Below are 25,678 nucleotides of genomic sequence, written 5' to 3' on the forward strand. Positions count from 1 at the left end.
TCCACCATTGAGCTAAAGTGCATTGAATTGTAAAATAAAGATTGTCATTCAATAACAAAGGCTGAGCTGGAAACCCTGCCATATCTAAGGAATGACTTTGGTGCAATCTTGACCAAGAATAAAAGGTAACCAACAGATTGAAGATACACATTGAACAAACACCCAATTTCTCTTGTAGAGGGCACCTGGATTAGAACCAGAGACCTCTTGCTCTGCAGAAAAATGATGTATGAATGAGATATTCACTCTGTTCAATTGCAAATGAAACATTCTCATTATATAACAAAAGCAGAACTGGAAACCCTCCTTTATCTAAGGAATCACTATGGTGCAATTTTGATCAACAATAATAGGCAACCCGCAGATTGCAGATATATATTGAACAAACACCCTGTTTCTCATTTAAGGGGCACTTGGTTTTGGACCAGTGACCTCTTGATCTGCAGTGAAATACTCTAGCATTGAGCTATAGTGCATTGAATTGTAAAATAAAGATTGTCAATAAATTACAAAGGCAGAGCTGGAGACCCTGCCATATCTAAGGAATGACTTTGGTGCAATCTTGACCAAGAATAAAATGTAAGCAACAGATTGAAGATACACATTGAACAAACACCCTAATTCTCTTGTAGGGGGCACCTGGATTTGAACCAGAGACCTCTTGAGCTGCAGTCAAATGCTCTACCACTGAGCTATATCCCCTCCATTTGTAGAACACAATCTCACATGTATTAATGAAGATGAATATCAAAAGCCCTGCGTGAGGAACCAACATTATGAACGCCATTCACTACCATCAAACGAAAAGGCAACTTACTGTTTAAAGAACCTCATTTTACTCATAACAGCATGTTTTCGTAGGGGGCTCCTGGATTTGAAGCAGAGACCTCTTGATCTGCAGTAAAACGCGCCACCACTGAGCTACACTCTGTTCGATTGCAATAGAAACATTCTCATTAGATAACGAAGGCAGAGCTGGAAACCCTCCCACATCTAAGAAATCACATTGGTGCAATCTTGACCAAAAATAAATAGCAACCAGCAGATTGAAGACATACATGGAAAAAACATCTTGTATCACTTTTAGTGTGAACCTGAATTTGAAGCAGAGACCTCTTGATCTGCAGTTAAATTCTCTACCATTGAGCTAAACAATGCTCGTAAACATATCCTAATTAAGACAAACATCAAAAGACACGTGATGGAATTACATCACAAAAACCATCCACTTCCATTGAAGATAAAGCAATTCACAATTTGAAGAAGCACATTCTACTCATTACAGCATGTTTCCATAGGTGGCACCTGGAATTGAAGCATAGACCTCTTGCTCTGCAGTAAAATGCTGTATGAATGAGCTATTTACTCTGTTCAATTGCAAATGAAACATTTTCATTATATAACATAGGCAGAACTGGAAACCCTCCTTTATCTAAGGAATCACTATGGTGCAATTTTGATCAACAATAATAAGGAACCCGCAGATTGCAGATATACATTGAACAAACACCCTGTTTCTCTTTTAAGGGGCACCTGGTTTTGGACCAGTGACCACTTGATCTGTTGTGAAATACTCCACCATTGAGCTATAGTGCATTGAATTGTAAAATAAAGATTGTCATTCAATAACAAAGGCTGAGCTGGAAACCCTGCCATATCTAAGGAATGACTTTGGTGCAATCTTGACCAAGAATAAAAGGTAACCAACAGATTGAAGATACACATTGAACAAACACCCAATTTCTCTTGTAGAGGGCACCTGGATTTGAACCAGAGACCTCTTGCTCTGCAGAAAAATGATGTATGAATGAGATATTCACTCTGTTCAATTGCAAATGAAACATTCTCATTATATAACAAAAGCAGAACTGGAAACCCTCCTTTATCTAAGGAATCACTATGGTGCAATTTTGATCAACAATAATAGGCAACCCGCAGATTGCAGATATACATTGAACAAACACCCTGTTTCTCTTTTAAGGGGCACCTGGTTTTGGACCAGTGACCACTTGATCTGTTGTGAAATACTCCACCATTGAGCTATAGTGCACTTAATTGTAATATAAAGATTGTCATTCAATAACAAAGGCTGAGCTGGAAACCCTGCCATATCTAAGGAATGACTTTGGTGCAATCTTGACCAAGAATAAAATGTAAGCAACAGATTGAAGATACACATTGAACAAACACCCAATTTCCTTGTAGAGGGCACCTGGATTTGAACCAGAGACCTCTTGCTCTGTAGAAAAATGATGTATGAATGAGATATTCACTCTGTTCAATTGCAAATGAAACATTCTCATTATATAACAAAAGCAGAACTGGAAACCCTCCTTTATCTAAGGAATCACTATGGTGCAATTTTGATCAACAATAATAGGCAACCCGCAGATTGCAGATATAAATTGAACAAACACCCTGTTTCTCATTTAAGGGGCACTTGGTTTTGGACCAGTGACCTCTTGATCTGCAGTGAAATACTCTAGCATTGAGCTATAGTGCATTGAATTGTAAAATAAAGATTGTCATAAAATTACAAAGGCAGAGCTGGAGACCCTGCCATATCTAAGGAATGACTTTGGTGCAATCTTGAACAAGAATAAAAGCTAAGCAACAGATTGAAGAAACACATTGAACAAACACCCTAATTCTTTTGTAGGGGGCAACTGGATTTGAACCAGAGACCTCTTGATCTGCAGTCAAATGCTCTACCACTGAGCTATACCCCCTCCACTTGTAGAACACAAGCTCACATGTATTAATGAAGATGAATATCAAAAGCCCTGCGTGAGGAATCAACATTATGAACGCCATTCACTACCATCAAACGAAAAGGCAACTTACTGTTTAAAGAACCTCATTTTACTCATAACAGCATGTTTTCGTAGGGGGCTCCTGGATTTGAAGCAGAGACCTCTTGATCTGCTGTAAAACGCGCCACCACTGAGCTACACTCTGTTCGATTGCAATAGAAACATTCTCATTAGATAACGAAGGCAGAGCTGGAAACCCTCCCACATCTAAGAAATCACATTGGTGCAATCTTGACCAAAAATAAATTGCAACCAGCAGATTGAAGACATACATGGAAAAAACATCTTGTATCACTTTTAGTGTGAACCTGAATTTGAAGCAGAGACCTCTTGATCTGCAGTTAAATTCTCTATCATTGAGCTAAACAATGCTCGTAAACATATCCTAATTAAGATGAACATCAAAAGACACGTGATGGAATTACATCACAAAAACCATCCACTTCCATTGAAGATGAAGCAATTCACAATTTGAAGAAGCACATTCTACTCATTACAGCATGTTTCCATAGGTGGCACCTGGAATTGAAGCATAGACCTCTTGCTCTGCAGTAAAATGCTGTATGAATGAGCTATTTACTCTGTTCAATTGCAAATGAAACAATTTCATTATATAACATAGGCAGAACTGGAAACCCTCCTTTATCTAAGGAATCACTATGGTGCAATTTTGATCAACAATAATAAGGAACCCGCAGATTGCAGATATACATTGAACAAACACCCTGTTTCTCTTTTAAGGGGCACCTGGTTTTGGACCAGTGACCACTTGATCTGTTGTGAAATACTCCACCATTGAGCTAAAGTGCATTGAATTGTAAAATAAAGATTGTCATAAAATTACAAAGGCTGAGCTGGAAACCCTGCCATATCTAAGGAATGACTTTGGTGCAATCTTGACCAAGAATAAAAGGTAACCAACAGATTGAAGATACACATTGAACAAACACCCAATTTCTCTTGTAGAGGGTACCTGGATTAGAACCAGAGACCTCTTGCTCTGCAGAAAAATGATGTATGAATGAGATAGTCACTCTGTTCAATTGCAAATGAAACATTCTCATTATATAACAAAAGCAGAACTGGAAACCCTCCTTTATCTAAGGAATCACTATGGTGCAATTTTGATCAATAATAATAGGCAACCCGCATATTGCAGATATACATTGAACAAACACCCTGTTTCTCTTTTAAGGGGCACCTGGTTTTGGACCAGTGACCACTTGATCTGTTGTGAAATACTCCACCATTGAGCTATAGTGCATTTAATTGTAATATAAAGATTGTCATTCAATAACAAAGGCTGAGCTGGAAACCCTGCCATATCTAAGGAATGACTTTGGTGCAATCTTGACCAAGAATAAAATGTAAGCAACAGATTGAAGATACACATTGAACAAACACCCAATTTCCTTGTAGAGGGCACCTGGATTTGAACCAGAGACCTCTTGCTCTGTAGAAAAATGATGTATGAATGAGATATTCACTCTGTTCAATTGCAAATGAAACATTCTCATTATAAAACAAAAGCAGAACTGGAAACCCTCCTTTATCTAAGGAATCACTATGGTGCAATTTTGATCAACAATAATAGGCAACCCGCAGATTGCAGATATACATTGAACAAACACCCTGTTTCTCTTTTAAGGGGCACCTGGTTTTGGACCAGTGACCACTTGATCTGTTGTGAAATACTCCACCATTGAGCTATAGTGCATTGAATTGTAAAATAAAGATTGTCATTCAATAACAAAGGCTGAGCTGGAAACCCTGCCATATCTAAGGAATGACTTTGGTGCAATCTTGACCAAGAATAAAAGGTAACCAACAGATTGAAGATACACATTGAACAAACACCCAATTTCTCTTGTAGAGGGCACCTGGATTTGAACCAGAGACCTCTTGCTCTGCAGAAAAATGATGTATGAATGAGATATTCACTCTGTTCAATTGCAAATGAAACATTCTCATTATATGACAAAAGCAGAACTGGAAACCCTCCTTTATCTAAGGAATCACTATGGTGCAATTTTGATCAACAATAATAGGCAACCCGCAGATTGCAGATATACATTGAACAAACACCCTGTTTCTCTTTTAAGGGGCACCTGGTTTTGGACCAGTGACCACTTGATCTGTTGTGAAATACTCCACCATTGAGCTATAGTGCACTTAATTGTAATATAAAGATTGTCATTCAATAACAAAGGCTGAGCTGGAAACCCTGCCATATCTAAGGAATGACTTTGGTGCAATCTTGACCAAGAATAAAATCTAAGCAACAGATTGAAGATACACATTGAACAAACACCCTAATTCTCTTGTAGGGGGCACCTGGATTTGAACCAGAGACCTCTAGAGCTGCAGTCAAATGCTCTACCACTGAGCTATATCCCCTCCATCTGTACAACACAATCTCACATGTATTAATGAAGATGAATATCAAAAGCCCTGCGTGAGGAACCAACATTATGAACGCCATTCACTACCATCAAACGAAAAGGCAACTTACTGTTTAAAGAACCTCATTTTACTCATAACAGCATGTTTTCGTAGGGGGCTCCTGGATTTGAAGCAGAGACCTCTTGATCTGCAGTAAAACGCGCCACCACTGAGCTACACTCTGTTCGATTGCAATAGAAACATTCTCATTAGATAACGAAGGCAGAGCTGGAAACCCTCCCACATCTAAGAAATCACATTGGTGCAATCTTGACCAAAAATAAATTGCAACCAGCAGATTGAAGACATACATGGAAAAAACATCTTGTATCACTTTTAGTGTGAACCTGAATTTGAAGCAGAGACCTCTTGATCTGCAGTTAAATTCTCTACCATTGAGCTAAACAATGCTCGTAAACATATCCTAATTAAGACAAACATCAAAAGACACGTGATGGAATTACATCACAAAAACCATCCACTTCCATTGAAGATAAAGCAATTCACAATTTGAAGAAGCACATTCTACTCATTACAGCATGTTTCCATAGGTGGCACCTGGAATTGAAGCAGAGACCTCTTGCTCTGCAGTAAAATGCTGTATGAATGAGCTATTTACTCTGTTCAATTGCAAATGAAACATTTTCATTATATAACATAGGCAGAACTGGAAACCCTCCTTTATCTAAGGATTCACGATGGTGCAATTTTGATCAACAATAATAAGGAACCCGCAGATTGCAGATATACATTGAACAAACACCCTGTTTCTCTTTTAAGGGGCACCTGGTTTTGGACCAGTGACCACTTGATCTGTTGTGAAATACTCCACCATTGAGCTATAGTGCATTGAAATGTAAAATAAAGATTGTCATTCAATAACAAAGGCTGAGCTGGAAACCCTGCCATATCTAAGGAATGACTTTGGTGCAATCTTGACCAAGAATAAAAGGTAACCAAAAGATTGAAGATACACATTGAACAAACACCCAATTTCTCTTGTAGAGGGCACCTGGATTTGAACCAGAGACCTCTTGCTCTGCAGAAAAATGATGTATGAATGAGATATTCACTCTGTTCAATTGCAAATGAAACATTCTCATTATATAACAAAAGCAGAACTGGAAACCCTCCTTTATCTAAGGAATCACTATGGTGCAATTTTGATCAACAATAATAGGCAACCCGCAGATTGCAGATATACATTGAACAAACACCCTGTTTCTCTTTTAAGGGGCACCTGGTTTTGGACCAGTGACCACTTGATCTGTTGTGAAATACTCCACCATTGAGCTATAGTGCACTTAATTGTAATATAAAGATTGTCATTCAATAACAAAGGCTGAGCTGGAAACCCTGCCATATCTAAGGAATGACTTTGGTGCAATCTTGACCAAGAATAAAATGTAAGCAACAGATTGAAGATACACATTGAACAAACACCCAATTTCCTTGTAGAGGGCACCTGGATTTGAACCAGAGACCTCTTGCTCTGTAGAAAAATGATGTATGAATGAGATATTCACTCTGTTCAATTGCAAATGAAACATTCTCATTATATAACAAAAGCAGAACTGGAAACCCTCCTTTATCTAAGGAATCACTATGGTGCAATTTTGATCAACAATAATAGGCAACCCGCAGATTGCAGATATAAATTGAACAAACACCCTGTTTCTCATTTAAGGGGCACTTGGTTTTGGACCAGTGACCTCTTGATCTGCAGTGAAATACTCTAGCATTGAGCTATAGTGCATTGAATTGTAAAATAAAGATTGTCATAAAATTACAAAGGCAGAGCTGGAGACCCTGCCATATCTAAGGAATGACTTTGGTGCAATCTTGAACAAGAATAAAAGGTAAGCAACAGATTGAAGAAACACATTGAACAAACACCCTAATTCTTTTGTAGGGGGCAACTGGATTTGAACCAGAGACCTCTTGATCTGCAGTCAAATGCTCTACCACTGAGCTATACCCCCTCCACTTGTAGAACACAAGCTCACATGTATTAATGAAGATGAATATCAAAAGCCCTGCGTGAGGAATCAACATTGTGAACGCCATTCACTACCATCAAACGAAAAGGCAACTTACTGTTTAAAGAACCTCATTTTACTCATAACAGCATGTTTTCGTAGGGGGCTCCTGGATTTGAAGCAGAGACCTCTTGATCTGCTGTAAAACGCGCCACCACTGAGCTACACTCTGTTCGATTGCAATAGAAACATTCTCATTAGATAACGAAGGCAGAGCTGGAAACCCTCCCACATCTAAGAAATCACATTGGTGCAATCTTGACCAAAAATAAATTGCAACCAGCAGATTGAAGACATACATGGAAAAAACATCTTGTATCACTTTTAGTGTGAACCTGAATTTGAAGCAGAGACCTCTTGATCTGCAGTTAAATTCTCTACCATTGAGCTAAACAATGCTCGTAAACATATCCTAATTAAGACGAACATCAAAAGACACGTGATGGAATTACATCACAAAAACCATCCACTTCCATTGAAGATAAAGCAATTCACAATTTGAAGAAGCACATTCTACTCATTACAGCATGTTTCCATAGGTGGCACCTGGAATTGAAGCAGAGACCTCTTGCTCTGCAGTAAAATGCTGTATGAATGAGCTATTTACTCTGTTCAATTGCAAATGAAACATTTTCATTATATAACATAGGCAGAACTGGAAACCCTCCTTTATCTAAGGAATCACTATGGTGCAATTTTGATCAACAATAATAAGGAACCCGCAGATTGCAGATATACATTGAACAAACACCCTGTTTCTCTTTTAAGGGGCACCTGGTTTTGGACCAGTGACCACTTGATCTGTTGTGAAATACTCCACCATTGAGCTATAGTGCATTGAAATGTAAAATTAAGATTGTCATTCAATAACAAAGGCTGAGCTGGAAACCCTGCCATATCTAAGGAATGACTTTGGTGCAATCTTGACCAAGAATAAAAGGTAACCAACAGATTGAAGATACACATTGAACAAACACCCAATTTCTCTTGTAGAGGGCACCTGGATTTGAACCAGAGACCTCTTGCTCTGCAGAAAAATGATGTATGAATGAGATATTCACTCTGTTCAATTGCAAATGAAACATTCTCATTATATAACAAAAGCAGAACTGGAAACCCTCCTTTATCTAAGGAATCACTATGGTGCAATTTTGATCAACAATAATAGGCAACCCGCAGATTGCAGATATACATTGAACAAACACCCTGTTTCTCTTTGAAGGGGCACCTGGTTTTGGACCAGTGACCACTTGATCTGTTGTGAAATACTCCACCATTGAGCTATAGTGCACTTAATTGTAATATAAAGATTGTCATTCAATAACAAAGGCTGAGCTGGAAACCCTGCCATATCTAAGGAATGACTTTGGTGCAATCTTGACCAAGAATAAAATGTAAGCAACAGATTGAAGATACACATTGAACAAACACCCAATTTCCTTGTAGAGGGCACCTGGATTTGAACCAGAGACCTCTTGCTCTGTAGAAAAATGATGTATGAATGAGATATTCACTCTGTTCAATTGCAAATGAAACATTCTCATTATATAACAAAAGCAGAACTGGAAACCCTCCTTTATCTAAGGAATCACTATGGTGCAATTTTGATCAACAATAATAGGCAACCCGCAGATTGCAGATATAAATTGAACAAACACCCTGTTTCTCATTTAAGGGGCACTTGGTTTTGGACCAGTGACCTCTTGATCTGCAGTGAAATACTCTAGCATTGAGCTATAGTGCATTGAATTGTAAAATAAAGATTGTCATAAAATTACAAAGGCAGAGCTGGAGACCCTGCCATATCTAAGGAATGACTTTGGTGCAATCTTGAACAAGAATAAAAGGTAAGCAACAGATTGAAGAAACACATTGAACAAACACCCTAATTCTTTTGTAGGGGGCAACTGGATTTGAACCAGAGACCTCTTGATCTGCAGTCAAATGCTCTACCACTGAGCTATACCCCCTCCACTTGTAGAACACAAGCTCACATGTATTAATGAAGATGAATATCAAAAGCCCTGCGTGAGGAATCAACATTATGAACGCCATTCACTACCATCAAACGAAAAGGCAACTTACTGTTTAAAGAACCTCATTTTACTCATAACAGCATGTTTTCGTAGGGGGCTCCTGGATTTGAAGCAGAGACCTCTTGATCTGCTGTAAAACGCGCCACCACTGAGCTACACTCTGTTCGATTGCAATAGAAACATTCTCATTAGATAACGAAGGCAGAGCTGGAAACCCTCCCACATCTAAGAAATCACATTGGTGCAATCTTGACCAAAAATAAATTGCAACCAGCAGATTGAAGACATACATGGAAAAAACATCTTGTATCACTTTTAGTGTGAACCTGAATTTGAAGCAGAGACCTCTTGATCTGCAGTTAAATTCTCTATCATTGAGCTAAACAATGCTCGTAAACATATCCTAATTAAGATGAACATCAAAAGACACGTGATGGAATTACATCACAAAAACCATCCACTTCCATTGAAGATGAAGCAATTCACAATTTGAAGAAGCACATTCTACTCATTACAGCATGTTTCCATAGGTGGCACCTGGAATTGAAGCATAGACCTCTTGCTCTGCAGTAAAATGCTGTATGAATGAGCTATTTACTCTGTTCAATTGCAAATGAAACATTCTCATTATATAACAAAAGCAGAACTGGAAACCCTCCTTTATCTAAGGAATCACTATGGTGCAATTTTGATCAATAATAATAGGCAACCCGCATATTGCAGATATACATTGAACAAACACCCTGTTTCTCTTTTAAGGGGCACCTGGTTTTGGACCAGTGACCACTTGATCTGTTGTGAAATACTCCACCATTGAGCTATAGTGCATTTAATTGTAATATAAAGATTGTCATTCAATAACAAAGGCTGAGCTGGAAACCCTGCCATATCTAAGGAATGACTTTGGTGCAATCTTGACCAAGAATAAAATGTAAGCAACAGATTGAAGATACACATTGAACAAACACCCAATTTCCTTGTAGAGGGCACCTGGATTTGAACCAGAGACCTCTTGCTCTGTAGAAAAATGATGTATGAATGAGATATTCACTCTGTTCAATTGCAAATGAAACATTCTCATTATAAAACAAAAGCAGAACTGGAAACCCTCCTTTATCTAAGGAATCACTATGGTGCAATTTTGATCAACAATAATAGGCAACCCGCAGATTGCAGATATACATTGAACAAACACCCTGTTTCTCTTTTAAGGGGCACCTGGTTTTGGACCAGTGACCACTTGATCTGTTGTGAAATACTCCACCATTGAGCTATAGTGCATTGAATTGTAAAATAAAGATTGTCATTCAATAACAAAGGCTGAGCTGGAAACCCTGCCATATCTAAGGAATGACTTTGGTGCAATCTTGACCAAGAATAAAAGGTAAACAACAGATTGAAGATACACATTGAACAAACACCCAATTTCTCTTGTAGAGGGCACCTGGATTTGAACCAGAGACCTCTTGCTCTGCAGAAAAATGATGTATGAATGAGATATTCACTCTGTTCAATTGCAAATGAAACATTCTCATTATATGACAAAAGCAGAACTGGAAACCCTCCTTTATCTAAGGAATCACTATGGTGCAATTTTGATCAACAATAATAGGCAACCCGCAGATTGCAGATATACATTGAACAAACACCCTGTTTCTCTTTTAAGGGGCACCTGGTTTTGGACCAGTGACCACTTGATCTGTTGTGAAATACTCCACCATTGAGCTATAGTGCACTTAATTGTAATATAAAGATTGTCATTCAATAACAAAGGCTGAGCTGGAAACCCTGCCATATCTAAGGAATGACTTTGGTGCAATCTTGACCAAGAATAAAATGTAAGCAACAGATTGAAGATACACATTGAACAAACACCCAATTTCCTTGTAGAGGGCACCTGGATTTGAACCAGAGACCTCTTGCTCTGTAGAAAAATGATGTATGAATGAGATATTCACTCTGTTCAATTGCAAATGAAACATTCTCATTATATAACAAAAGCAGAACTGGAAACCCTCCTTTATCTAAGGAATCACTATGGTGCAATTTTGATCAACAATAATAGGCAACCCGCAGATTGCAGATATAAATTGAACAAACACCCTGTTTCTCATTTAAGGGGCACTTGGTTTTGGACCAGTGACCTCTTGATCTGCAGTGAAATACTCTAGCATTGAGCTATAGTGCATTGAATTGTAAAATAAAGATTGTCATAAAATTACAAAGGCAGAGCTGGAGACCCTGCCATATCTAAGGAATGACTTTGGTGCAATCTTAAACAAGAATAAAAGGTAAGCAACAGATTGAAGAAACACATTGAACAAACACCCTAATTCTTTTGGAGGGGGCAACTGGATTTGAACCAGAGACCTCTTGAGCTGCAGTCAAATGCTCTACCACTGAGCTATACCCCCTCCACTTGTAGAACACAAGCTCACATGTATTAATGAAGATGAATATCAAAAGCCCTGCGTGAGGAATCAACATTATGAACGCCATTCACTACCATCAAACGAAAAGGCAACTTACTGTTTAAAGAACCTCATTTTACTCATAACAGCATGTTTTCGTAGGGGGCTCCTGGATTTGAAGCAGAGACCTCTTGATCTGCTGTAAAACGCGCCACCACTGAGCTACACTCTGTTCGATTGCAATAGAAACATTCTCATTAGATAACGAAGGCAGAGCTGGAAACCCTCCCACATCTAAGAAATCACATTGGTGCAATCTTGACCAAAAATAAATTGCAACCAGCAGATTGAAGACATACATGGAAAAAACATCTTGTATCACTTTTAGTGTGAACCTGAATTTGAAGCAGAGACCTCTTGATCTGCAGTTAAATTCTCTATCATTGAGCTAAACAATGCTCGTAAACATATCCTAATTAAGATGAACATCAAAAGACACGTGATGGAATTACATCACAAAAACCATCCACTTCCATTGAAGATGAAGCAATTCACAATTTGAAGAAGCACATTCTACTCATTACAGCATGTTTCCATAGGTGGCACCTGGAATTGAAGCATAGACCTCTTGCTCTGCAGTAAAATGCTGTATGAATGAGCTATTTACTCTGTTCAATTGCAAATGAAACATTTTCATTATATAACATAGGCAGAACTGGAAACCCTCCTTTATCTAAGGAATCACTATGGTGCAATTTTGATCAACAATAATAAGGAACCCGCAGATTGCAGATATACATTGAACAAACACCCTGTTTCTCTTTTAAGGGGCACCTGGTTTTGGACCAGTGACCACTTGATCTGTTGTGAAATACTCCACCATTGAGCTATAGTGCATTGAATTGTAAAATAAAGATTGTCATAAAATTACAAAGGCTGAGCTGGAAACCCTGCCATATCTAAGGAATGACTTTGGTGCAATCTTGACCAAGAATAAAAGGTAACCAACAGATTGAAGATACACATTGAACAAACACCCAATTTCTCTTGTAGAGGGTACCTGGATTAGAACCAGAGACCTCTTGCTCTGCAGAAAAATGATGTATGAATGAGATAGTCACTCTGTTCAATTGCAAATGAAACATTCTCATTATATAACAAAAGCAGAACTGGAAACCCTCCTTTATCTAAGGAATCACTATGGTGCAATTTTGATCAATAATAATAGGCAACCCGCATATTGCAGATATACATTGAACAAACACCCTGTTTCTCTTTTAAGGGGCACCTGGTTTTGGACCAGTGACCACTTGATCTGTTGTGAAATACTCCACCATTGAGCTATAGTGCATTTAATTGTAATATAAAGATTGTCATTCAATAACAAAGGCTGAGCTGGAAACAATGCCATATCTAAGGAATGACTTTGGTGCAATCTTGACCAAGAATAAAATGTAAGCAACAGATTGAAGATACACATTGAACAAACACCCAATTTCCTTGTAGAGGGCACCTGGATTTGAACCAGAGACCTCTTGCTCTGTAGAAAAATGATGTATGAATGAGATATTCACTCTGTTCAATTGCAAATGAAACATTCTCATTATATAACAAAAGCAGAACTGGAAACCCTCCTTTATCTAAGGAATCACTATGGTGCAATTTTGATCAACAATTATAAGGAACCCGCAGATTGCAGATATACATTGAACAAACACCCTGTTTCTCTTTTAAGGGGCACCTGGTTTTGGACCAGTGACCACTTGATCTGTTGTGAAATACTCCACCATTGAGCTATAGTGCATTGAATTGTAAAATAAAGATTGTCATTCAATAACAAAGGCTGAGCTGGAAACCCTGCCATATCTAAGGAATAACTTTGGTGCAATCTTGACCAAGAATAAAATGTAAGCAACAGATTGAAGATACACATTGAACAAACACCCTAATTCTCTTGTAGGGGGCATCAGGATTTGAACCACAGACCTCTTGATCTGCAGTCAAATGCTCTACCACTGAGCTATACCGCCTCCACTTGTAGAACACAAGCTCACATGTATTAATGAAGATGAATATCAAAAGCCCTGCTTGAGGAACCTACATTATGAACGCCATTCACTACCATCAAACGAAAAGGCAACTTACTGTTTAAAGAACCTCATTTTACTCATAACAGCATGTTTTCGTAGGGGGCTCCTGGATTTGAAGCAGAGACCTCTTGATCTGCAGTAAAACGCGCCACCACTGAGCTACACTCTGTTCGATTGCAATAGAAACATTCTCATTAGATAACGAAGGCAGAGCTGGAAACCCTCCCACATCTAAGAAATCACATTGGTGCAATCTTGACCAAAAATAAATAGCAACCAGCAGATTGAAGACATACATGGAAAAAACATCTTGTATCACTTTTAGTGTGAACCTGAATTTGAAGCAGAGACCTCTTGATCTGCAGTTAAATTCTCTACCATTGAGCTAAACAATGCTCGTAAACATATCCTAATTAAGACGAACATCAAAAGACACGTGATGGAATTACATCACAAAAACCATCCAATTCCATTGAAGATAAAGCAATTCACAATTTGAAGAAGCACATTCTACTCATTACAGCATGTTTCCATAGGTGGCACCTGGAATTGAAGCATAGACCTCTTGCTCTGCAGTAAAATGCTGTATGAATGAGCTATTTACTCTGTTCAATTGCAAATGAAACATTTTCATTATATAACAAAGGCAGAACTGGAAACCCTCCTTTATCTAAGGAATCACTATGGTGCAATTTTGATCAACAATAATAAGGAACCCGCAGATTGCAGATATACATTGAACAAACACCCTGTTTCTCTTTTAAGGGGCACCTGGTTTTGGACCAGTGACCACTTGATCTGTTGTGAAATACTCCACCATTGAGCTAAAGTGCATTGAATTGTAAAATAAAGATTGTCATTCAATAACAAAGGCTGAGCTGGAAACCCTGCCATATCTAAGGAATGACTTTGGTGCAATCTTGACCAAGAATAAAAGGTAACCAACAGATTGAAGATACACATTGAACAAACACCCAATTTCTCTTGTAGAGGGCACCTGGATTAGAACCAGAGACCTCTTGCTCTGCAGAAAAATGATGTATGAATGAGATATTCACTCTGCTCAATTGCAAATGAAACATTCTCATTATATAACAAAAGCAGAACTGGAAACCCTCCTTTATCTAAGGAATCACTATGGTGCAATTTTGATCAACAATAATAGGCAACCCGCAGATTGCAGATATACATTGAACAAACACCCTGTTTCTCTTTTAAGGGGCACCTGGTTTTGGACCAGTGACCACTTGATCTGTTGTGAAATACTCCACCATTGAGCTATTGTGCATTTAATTGTAATATAAAGATTGTCATTCAATAACAAAGGCTGAGCTGGAAACCCTGCCATATCTAAGGAATGACTTTGGTGCAATCTTGACCAAGAATAAAATGTAAGCAACAGATTGAAGATACACATTGAACAAACACCCAATTTCCTTGTAGAGGGCACCTGGATTTGAACCAGAGACCTCTTGCTCTGTAGAAAAATGATGTATGAATGAGATATTCACTCTGTTCAATTGCAAATGAAACATTCTCATTATATAACAAAAGCAGAACTGGAAACCCTCCTTTATCTAAGGAATCACTATGGTGCAATTTTGATCAACAATAATAGGCAACCCGCAGATTGCAGATATAAATTGAACAAACACCCTGTTTCTCATTTAAGGGGCACTTGGTTTTGGACCAGTGACCTCTTGATCTGCAGTGAAATACTCTAGCATTGAGCTATAGAGCATTGAATTGTAAATTAAAGATTGTCATAAAATTACAAAGGCAGAGCTGGAGACCCTGCCATATCTAAGGAATGACTTTGGTGCAATCTTGAACAAGAATAAAAGGTAAGCAACAGATTGAAGAAACACTTTGAACAAACAACCTAATTCTTTTGTAGGGGGCAACTGGATTTGAACCAGAGACCTCTTGATCTGCAGTCAAATGCTCTACCACTGAGCTATACCCCCTCCACTTGTAGAACACAAGCTCACATGTATTAATGAAGATGAATATCAAAAGCCCTGCGTGAGGAATCAACATTATGAACGCCATTCACTACCATCAAACGAAAAGGCAACTTACTGTTTAAAGAACCTCATTTTACTCATAACAGCATGTTTTCGTAGGGGGCTCCTGGATTTGAAGCAGAGACCTCTTGATCTGCAGTAAAACGCGCCACCACTGAGCTACACTCTGTTCGATTGCAATAGAAACATTCTCATTAGATAACGAAGGCAGAGCTGGAAACCCTCCCACATCTAAGAAATCACATTGGTGCAATCTTGACCAAAAATAAATTGCAACCAGCAGATTGAAGACATACATGGAAAAAACATCTTGTATCACTTTTAGTGTGAACCTGAATTTGAAGCAGAGACCTCTTGATCTGCAGTTAAATTCTCTACCATTGAGCTAAACAATGCTCGTAAACATATCCTAATTAAGACAAACATCAAAAGACACGTGATGGAATTACATCACAAAAACCATCCACTTCCATTGAAGATAAAGCAATTCACAATTTGAAGAAGCACATTCTACTCATTACAGCATGTTTCCATAGGTGGCACCTGGAATTGAAGCAGAGACCTCTTGCTCTGCAGTAAAATGCTGTATGAATGAGCTATTTACTCTGTTCAATTGCAAATGAAACATTTTCATTATATAACATAGGCAGAACTGGAAACCCTCCTTTATCTAAGGAATCACTATGGTGCAATTTTGATCAACAATAATAGGCAACCCGCAGATTGCAGATATAAATTGAACAAACACCCTGTTTCTCATTTAAGGGGCACTTGGTTTTGGACCAGTGACCTCTTGATCTGCAGTGAAATACTCTAGCATTGAGCTATAGTGCATTGAATTGTAAAATAAAGATTGTCATAAAATTACAAAGGCAGAGCTGGAGACCCTGCCATATCTAAGGAATGACTTTGGTGCAATCTTGAACAAGAATAAAAGGTAAGCAACAGATTGAAGAAACACATTGAACAAACACCCTAATTCTTTTGTAGGGGGCAACTGGATTTGAACCAGAGACCTCTTGAGCTGCAGTCAAATGCTCTACCACTGAGCTATACCCCCTCCACTTGTAGAACACAAGCTCACATGTATTAATGAAGATGAATATCAAAAGCCCTGCGTGAGGAATCAACATTATGAACGCCATTCACTACCATCAAACGAAAAGGCAACTTACTGTTTAAAGAACCTCATTTTACTCATAACAGCATGTTTTCGTAGGGGGCTCCTGGATTTGAAGCAGAGACCTCTTGATCTGCTGTAAAACGCGCCACCACTGAGCTACACTCTGTTCGATTGCAATAGAAACATTCTCATTAGATAACGAAGGCAGAGCTGGAAACCCTCCCACATCTAAGAAATCACATTGGTGCAATCTTGACCAAAAATAAATTGCAACCAGCAGATTGAAGACATACATGGAAAAAACATCTTGTATCACTTTTAGTGTGAACCTGAATTTGAAGCAGAGACCTCTTGATCTGCAGTTAAATTCTCTATCATTGAGCTAAACAATGCTCGTAAACATATCCTAATTAAGATGAACATCAAAAGACACGTGATGGAATTACATCACAAAAACCATCCACTTCCATTGAAGATGAAGCAATTCACAATTTGAAGAAGCACATTCTACTCATTACAGCATGTTTCCATAGGTGGCACCTGGAATTGAAGCATAGACCTCTTGCTCTGCAGTAAAATGCTGTATGAATGAGCTATTTACTCTGTTCAATTGCAAATGAAACATTTTCATTATATAACATAGGCAGAACTGGAAACCCTCCTTTATCTAAGGAATCACTATGGTGCAATTTTGATCAACAATAATAAGGAACCCGCAGATTGCAGATATACATTGAACAAACACCCTGTTTCTCTTTTAAGGGGCACCTGGTTTTGGACCAGTGACCACTTGATCTGTTGTGAAATACTCCACCATTGAGCTATAGTGCATTGAATTGTAAAATAAAGATTGTCATTCAATAACAAAGGCTGAGCTGGAAACCCTGCCATATCTAAGGAATGACTTTGGTGCAATCTTGACCAAGAATAAAAGGTAACCAACAGATTGAAGATACACATTGAACAATCACCCAATTTCTCTTGTAGAGGGCACCTGGATTTGAACCAGAGACCTCTTGCTCTGCAGAAAAATGATGTATGAATGAGATATTCACTCTGTTCAATTGCAAATGAAACATTCTCATTATATAACAAAAGCAGAACTGGAAACCCTCCTTTATCTAAGGAATCACTATGGTGCAATTTTGATCAACAATAATAGGCAACCCGCAGATTGCAGATATACATTGAACAAACACCCTGTTTCTCTTTTAAGGGGCACCTGGTTTTGGACCAGTGACCACTTGATCTGTTGTGAAATACTCCACCATTGAGCTATAGTGCACTTAATTGTAATATAAAGATTGTCATTCAATAACAAAGGCTGAGCTGGAAACCCTGCCATATCTAAGGAATGACTTTGGTGCAATCTTGACCAAGAATAAAATGTAAGCAACAGATTGAAGATACACATTGAACAAACACCCAATTTCCTTGTAGAGGGCACCTGGATTTGAACCAGAGACCTCTTGCTCTGTAGAAAAATGATGTATGAATGAGATATTCACTCTGTTCAATTGCAAATGAAACATTCTCATTATATAACAAAAGCAGAACTGGAAACCCTCCTTTATCTAAGGAATCACTATGGTGCAATTTTGATCAACAATAATAGGCAACCCGCAGATTGCAGATATAAATTGAACAAACACCCTGTTTCTCATTTAAGGGGCACTTGGTTTTGGACCAGTGACCTCTTGATCTGCAGTGAAATACTCTAGCATTGAGCTATAGTGCATTGAATTGTAAAATAAAGATTGTCATAAAATTACAAAGGCAGAGCTGGAGACCCTGCCATATCTAAGGAATGACTTTGGTGCAATCTTGAACAAGAATAAAAGGTAAGCAACAGATTGAAGAAACACATTGAACAAACACCCTAATTCTTTTGTAGGGGGCAACTGGATTTGAACCAGAGACCTCTTGAGCTGCAGTCAAATGCTCTACCACTGAGCTATACCCCCTCCACTTGTAGAACACAAGCTCACATGTATTAATGAAGATGAATATCAAAAGCCCTGCGTGAGGAATCAACATTATGAACGCCATTCACTACCATCAAACGAAAAGGCAACTTACTGTTTAAAGAACCTCATTTTACTCATAACAGCATGTTTTCGTAGGGGGCTCCTGGATTTGAAGCAGAGACCTCTTGATCTGCTGTAAAACGCGCCACCACTGAGCTACACTCTGTTCGATTGCAATAGAAACATTCTCATTAGATAACGAAGGCAGAGCTGGAAACCCTCCCACATCTAAGAAATCACATTGGTGCAATCTTGACCAAAAATAAATTGCAACCAGCAGATTGAAGACATACATGGAAAAAACATCTTGTATCACTTTTAGTGTGAACCTGAATTTGAAGCAGAGACCTCTTGATCTGCAGTTAAATTCTCTATCATTGAGCTAAACAATGCTCGTAAACATATCCTAATTAAGATGAACATCAAAAGACACGTGATGGAATTACATCACAAAAACCATCCACTTCCATTGAAGATGAAGCAATTCACAATTTGAAGAAGCACATTCTACTCATTACAGCATGTTTCCATAGGTGGCACCTGGAATTGAAGCATAGACCTCTTGCTCTGCAGTAAAATGCTGTATGAATGAGCTATTTACTCTGTTCAATTGCAAATGAAACATTTTCATTATATAACATAGGCAGAACTGGAAACCCTCCTTTATCTAAGGAATCACTATGGTGCAATTTTGATCAACAATAATAAGGAACCCGCAGATTGCAGATATACATTGAACAAACACCCTGTTTCTCTTTTAAGGGGCACCTGGTTTTGGACCAGTGACCACTTGATCTGTTGTGAAATACTCCACCATTGAGCTATAGTGCATTGAATTGTAAAATAAAGATTGTCATTCAATAACAAAGGCTGAGCTGGAAACCCTGCCATATCTAAGGAATGACTTTGGTGCAATCTTGACCAAGAATAAAAGGTAACCAACAGATTGAAGATACACATTGAACAATCACCCAATTTCTCTTGTAGAGGGCACCTGGATTTGAACCAGAGACCTCTTGCTCTGCAGAAAAATGATGTATGAATGAGATATTCACTCTGTTCAATTGCAAATGAAACATTCTCATTATATAACAAAAGCAGAACTGGAAACCCTCCTTTATCTAAGGAATCACTATGGTGCAATTTTGATCAACAATAATAGGCAACCCGCAGATTGCAGATATACATTGAACAAACACCCTGTTTCTCTTTTAAGGGGCACCTGGTTTTGGACCAGTGACCACTTGATCTGTTGTGAAATACTCCACCATTGAGCTATAGTGCACTTAATTGTAATATAAAGATTGTCATTCAATAACAAAGGCTGAGCTGGAAACCCTGCCATATCTAAGGAATGACTTTGGTGCAATCTTGACCAAGAATAAAATGTAAGCAACAGATTGAAGATACACATTGAACAAACACCCAATTTCCTTGTAGAGGGCACCTGGATTTGAACCAGAGACCTCTTGCTCTGTAGAAAAATGATGTATGAATGAGATATTCACTCTGTTCAATTGCAAATGAAACATTCTCATTATATAACAAAAGCAGAACTGGAAACCCTCCTTTATCTAAGGAATCACTATGGTGCAATTTTGATCAACAATAATAGGCAACCCGCAGATTGCAGATATAAATTGAACAAACACCCTGTTTCTCATTTAAGGGGCACTTGGTTTTGGACCAGTGACCTCTTGATCTGCAGTGAAATACTCTAGCATTGAGCTATAGTGCATTGAATTGTAAAATAAAGATTGTCATAAAATTACAAAGGCAGAGCTGGAGACCCTGCCATATCTAAGGAATGACTTTGGTGCAATCTTGAACAAGAATAAAAGGTAAGCAACAGATTGAAGAAACACATTGAACAAACACCCTAATTCTTTTGTAGGGGGCAACTGGATTTGAACCAGAGACCTCTTGATCTGCAGTCAAATGCTCTACCACTGAGCTATACCCCCTCCACTTGTAGAACACAAGCTCACATGTATTAATGAAGATGAATATCAAAAGCCCTGCGTGAGGAATCAACATTATGAACGCCATTCACTACCATCAAACGAAAAGGCAACTTACTGTTTAAAGAACCTCATTTTACTCATAACAGCATGTTTTCGTAGGGGGCTCCTGGATTTGAAGCAGAGACCTCTTGATCTGCTGTAAAACGCGCCACCACTGAGCTACACTCTGTTCGATTGCAATAGAAACATTCTCATTAGATAACGAAGGCAGAGCTGGAAACCCTCCCACATCTAAGAAATCACATTGGTGCAATCTTGACCAAAAATAAATTGCAACCAGCAGATTGAAGACATACATGGAAAAAACATCTTGTATCACTTTTAGTGTGAACCTGAATTTGAAGCAGAGACCTCTTGATCTGCAATTAAATTCTCTACCATTGAGCTAAACAATGCTCGTAAACATATCCTAATTAAGACGAACATCAAAAGACACGTGATGGAATTACATCACAAAAACCATCCACTTCCATTGAAGATAAAGCAATTCACAATTTGAAGAAGCACATTCTACTCATTACAGCATGTTTCCATAGGTGGCACCTGGAATTGAAGCAGAGACCTCTTGCTCTGCAGTAAAATGCTGTATGAATGAGCTATTTACTCTGTTCAATTGCAAATGAAACATTTTCATTATATAACATAGGCAGAACTGGAAACCCTCCTTTATCTAAGGAATCACTATGGTGCAATTTTGATCAACAATAATAAGGAACCCGCAGATTGCAGATATACATTGAACAAACACCCTGTTTCTCTTTTAAGGGGCACCTGGTTTTGGACCAGTGACCACTTGATCTGTTGTGAAATACTCCACCATTGAGCTATAGTGCATTGAAATGTAAAATTAAGATTGTCATTCAATAACAAAGGCTGAGCTGGAAACCCTGCCATATCTAAGGAATGACTTTGGTGCAATCTTGACCAAGAATAAAAGGTAACCAACAGATTGAAGATACACATTGAACAAACACCCAATTTCTCTTGTAGAGGGCACCTGGATTTGAACCAGAGACCTCTTGCTCTGCAGAAAAATGATGTATGAATGAGATATTCACTCTGTTCAATTGCAAATGAAACATTCTCATTATATAACAAAAGCAGAACTGGAAACCCTCCTTTATCTAAGGAATCACTATGGTGCAATTTTGATCAACAATAATAGGCAACCCGCAGATTGCAGATATACATTGAACAAACACCCTGTTTCTCTTTGAAGGGGCACCTGGTTTTGGACCAGTGACCACTTGATCTGTTGTGAAATACTCCACCATTGAGCTATAGTGCACTTAATTGTAATATAAAGATTGTCATTCAATAACAAAGGCTGAGCTGGAAACCCTGCCATATCTAAGGAATGACTTTGGTGCAATCTTGACCAAGAATAAAATGTAAGCAACAGATTGAAGATACACATTGAACAAACACCCAATTTCCTTGTAGAGGGCACCTGGATTTGAACCAGAGACCTCTTGCTCTGTAGAAAAATGATGTATGAATGAGATATTCACTCTGTTCAATTGCAAATGAAACATTCTCATTATATAACAAAAGCAGAACTGGAAACCCTCCTTTATCTAAGGAATCACTATGGTGCAATTTTGATCAACAATAATAGGCAACCCGCAGATTGCAGATATAAATTGAACAAACACCCTGTTTCTCATTTAAGGGGCACTTGGTTTTGGACCAGTGACCTCTTGATCTGCAGTGAAATACTCTAGCATTGAGCTATAGTGCATTGAATTGTAAAATAAAGATTGTCATAAAATTACAAAGGCAGAGCTGGAGACCCTGCCATATCTAAGGAATGACTTTGGTGCAATCTTGAACAAGAATAAAAGGTAAGCAACAGATTGAAGAAACACATTGAACAAACACCCTAATTCTTTTGTAGGGGGCAACTGGATTTGAACCAGAGACCTCTTGATCTGCAGTCAAATGCTCTACCACTGAGCTATACCCCCTCCACTTGTAGAACACAAGCTCACATGTATTAATGAAGATGAATATCAAAAGCCCTGCGTGAGGAATCAACATTATGAACGCCATTCACTACCATCAAACGAAAAGGCAACTTACTGTTTAAAGAACCTCATTTTACTCATAACAGCATGTTTTCGTAGGGGGCTCCTGGATTTGAAGCAGAGACCTCTTGATCTGCTGTAAAACGCGCCACCACTGAGCTACACTCTGTTCGATTGCAATAGAAACATTCTCATTAGATAACGAAGGCAGAGCTGGAAACCCTCCCACATCTATGAAATCACATTGGTGCAATCTTGACCAAAAATAAATTGCAACCAGCAGATTGAAGACATACATGGAAAAAACATCTTGTATCACTTTTAGTGTGAACCTGAATTTGAAGCAGAGACCTCTTGATCTGCAGTTAAATTCTCTATCATTGAGCTAAACAATGCTCGTAAACATATCCTAATTAAGATGAACATCAAAAGACACGTGATGGAATTACATCACAAAAACCATCCACTTCCATTGAAGATGAAGCAATTCACAATTTGAAGAAGCACATTCTACTCATTACAGCATGTTTCCATAGGTGGCACCTGGAATTGAAGCATAGACCTCTTGCTCTGCAGTAAAATGCTGTATGAATGAGCTATTTACTCTATTCAATTGCAAATGAAACATTTTCATTATATAACATAGGCAGAACTGGAAACCCTCCTTTATCTAAGGAATCACTATGGTGCAATTTTGATCAACAATAATAAGGAACCCGCAGATTGCAGATATACATTGAACAAACACCCTGTTTCTCTTTTAAGGGGCACCTGGTTTTGGACCAGTGACCACTTGATCTGTTGTGAAATACTCCACCATTGAGCTATAGTGCATTGAATTGTAAAATAAAGATTGTCATTCAATAACAAAGGCTGAGCTGGAAACCCTGCCATATCTAAGGAATGACTTTGGTGCAATCTTGACCAAGAATAAAAGGTAACCAACAGATTGAAGATACACATTGAACAAACACCCAATTTCTCTTGTAGAGGGTACCTGGATTAGAACCAGAGACCTCTTGCTCTGCAGAAAAATGATGTATGAATGAGATAGTCACTCTGTTCAATTGCAAATGAAACATTCTCATTATATAACAAAAGCAGAACTGGAAACCCTCCTTTATCTAAGGAATCACTATGGTGCAATTTTGATCAATAATAATAGGCAACCCGCATATTGCAGATATACATTGAACAAACACCCTGTTTCTCTTTTAAGGGGCACCTGGTTTTGGACCAGTGACCACTTGATCTGTTGTGAAATACTCCACCATTGAGCTATAGTGCATTTAATTGTAATATAAAGATTGTCATTCAATAACAAAGGCTGAGCTGGAAACCCTGCCATATCTAAGGAATGACTTTGGTGCAATCTTGACCAAGAATAAAATGTAAGCAACAGATTGAAGATACACATTGAACAATCACCCAATTTCTCTTGTAGAGGGCACCTGGATTTGAACCAGAGACCTCTTGCTCTGCAGAAAAATGATGTATGAATGAGATATTCACTCTGTTCAATTGCAAATGAAACATTCTCATTATATAACAAAAGCAGAACTGGAAACCCTCCTTTATCTAAGGAATCACTATGGTGCAATTTTGATCAACAATAATAGGCAACCCGCAGATTGCAGATATACATTGAACAAACACCCTGTTTCTCTTTTAAGGGGCACCTGGTTTTGGACCAGTGACCACTTGATCTGTTGTGAAATACTCCACCATTGAGCTATAGTGCACTTAATTGTAATATAAAGATTGTCATTCAATAACAAAGGCTGAGCTGGAAACCCTGCCATATCTAAGGAATGACTTTGGTGCAATCTTGACCAAGAATAAAATGTAAGCAACAGATTGAAGATACACATTGAACAAACACCCAATTTCCTTGTAGAGGGCACCTGGATTTGAACCAGAGACCTCTTGCTCTGTAGAAAAATGATGTATGAATGAGATATTCACTCTGTTCAATTGCAAATGAAACATTCTCATTATATAACAAAAGCAGAACTGGAAACCCTCCTTTATCTAAGGAATCACTATGGTGCAATTTTGATCAACAATAATAGGCAACCCGCAGATTGCAGATATAAATTGAACAAACACCCTGTTTCTCATTTAAGGGGCACTTGGTTTTGGACCAGTGACCTCTTGATCTGCAGTGAAATACTCTAGCATTGAGCTATAGTGCATTGAATTGTAAAATAAAGATTGTCATAAAATTACAAAGGCAGAGCTGGAGACCCTGCCATATCTAAGGAATGACTTTGGTGCAATCTTGAACAAGAATAAAAGGTAAGCAACAGATTGAAGAAACACATTGAACAAACACCCTAATTCTTTTGTAGGGGGCAACTGGATTTGAACCAGAGACCTCTTGAGCTGCAGTCAAATGCTCTACCACTGAGCTATACCCCCTCCACTTGTAGAACACAAGCTCACATGTATTAATGAAGATGAATATCAAAAGCCCTGCGTGAGGAATCAACATTATGAACGCCATTCACTACCATCAAACGAAAAGGCAACTTACTGTTTAAAGAACCTCATTTTACTCATAACAGCATGTTTTCGTAGGGGGCTCCTGGATTTGAAGCAGAGACCTCTTGATCTGCT

At 38.4% G+C, this 25,678-nt stretch overlaps 12 non-coding genes across 12 annotated transcripts; all 12 read right to left on the reverse strand.

Annotated features, from left to right (window-relative positions):
• Positions 1–630: 630 nt before the first annotated feature.
• trnac-gca (transfer RNA cysteine (anticodon GCA)) lies at positions 631–702 on the reverse strand. The gene has a single exon. It is a non-coding gene; the product is annotated as a tRNA-Cys (tRNA).
• A 1,955-nt stretch (positions 703–2,657) lies between these two features.
• On the reverse strand, positions 2,658–2,729 carry trnac-gca (transfer RNA cysteine (anticodon GCA)). Its single transcript has one exon. It is a non-coding gene; the product is annotated as a tRNA-Cys (tRNA).
• A 2,409-nt stretch (positions 2,730–5,138) lies between these two features.
• On the reverse strand, positions 5,139–5,210 carry trnac-gca (transfer RNA cysteine (anticodon GCA)). The gene has a single exon. It is a non-coding gene; the product is annotated as a tRNA-Cys (tRNA).
• Positions 5,211–7,165: 1,955 nt separating this feature from the next.
• On the reverse strand, positions 7,166–7,237 carry trnac-gca (transfer RNA cysteine (anticodon GCA)). The gene has a single exon. It is a non-coding gene; the product is annotated as a tRNA-Cys (tRNA).
• Positions 7,238–9,192: 1,955 nt separating this feature from the next.
• On the reverse strand, positions 9,193–9,264 carry trnac-gca (transfer RNA cysteine (anticodon GCA)). Its single transcript has one exon. It is a non-coding gene; the product is annotated as a tRNA-Cys (tRNA).
• Positions 9,265–11,672: 2,408 nt separating this feature from the next.
• Positions 11,673–11,744, reverse strand: trnac-gca (transfer RNA cysteine (anticodon GCA)). Its single transcript has one exon. It is a non-coding gene; the product is annotated as a tRNA-Cys (tRNA).
• Positions 11,745–15,726: 3,982 nt separating this feature from the next.
• trnac-gca (transfer RNA cysteine (anticodon GCA)) lies at positions 15,727–15,798 on the reverse strand. Its single transcript has one exon. It is a non-coding gene; the product is annotated as a tRNA-Cys (tRNA).
• Positions 15,799–16,846: 1,048 nt separating this feature from the next.
• trnac-gca (transfer RNA cysteine (anticodon GCA)) lies at positions 16,847–16,918 on the reverse strand. The gene has a single exon. It is a non-coding gene; the product is annotated as a tRNA-Cys (tRNA).
• A 1,955-nt stretch (positions 16,919–18,873) lies between these two features.
• Positions 18,874–18,945, reverse strand: trnac-gca (transfer RNA cysteine (anticodon GCA)). The gene has a single exon. It is a non-coding gene; the product is annotated as a tRNA-Cys (tRNA).
• A 1,955-nt stretch (positions 18,946–20,900) lies between these two features.
• Positions 20,901–20,972, reverse strand: trnac-gca (transfer RNA cysteine (anticodon GCA)). The gene has a single exon. It is a non-coding gene; the product is annotated as a tRNA-Cys (tRNA).
• Positions 20,973–22,927: 1,955 nt separating this feature from the next.
• trnac-gca (transfer RNA cysteine (anticodon GCA)) lies at positions 22,928–22,999 on the reverse strand. Its single transcript has one exon. It is a non-coding gene; the product is annotated as a tRNA-Cys (tRNA).
• Positions 23,000–25,408: 2,409 nt separating this feature from the next.
• On the reverse strand, positions 25,409–25,480 carry trnac-gca (transfer RNA cysteine (anticodon GCA)). The gene has a single exon. It is a non-coding gene; the product is annotated as a tRNA-Cys (tRNA).
• Positions 25,481–25,678: the final 198 nt, after the last annotated feature.

The sequence above is a fragment of the Amia ocellicauda genome, chromosome 21 (assembly GCF_036373705.1).
Source record: "Amia ocellicauda isolate fAmiCal2 chromosome 21, fAmiCal2.hap1, whole genome shotgun sequence".
NCBI lineage: Eukaryota > Metazoa > Chordata > Actinopteri > Amiiformes > Amiidae > Amia > Amia ocellicauda.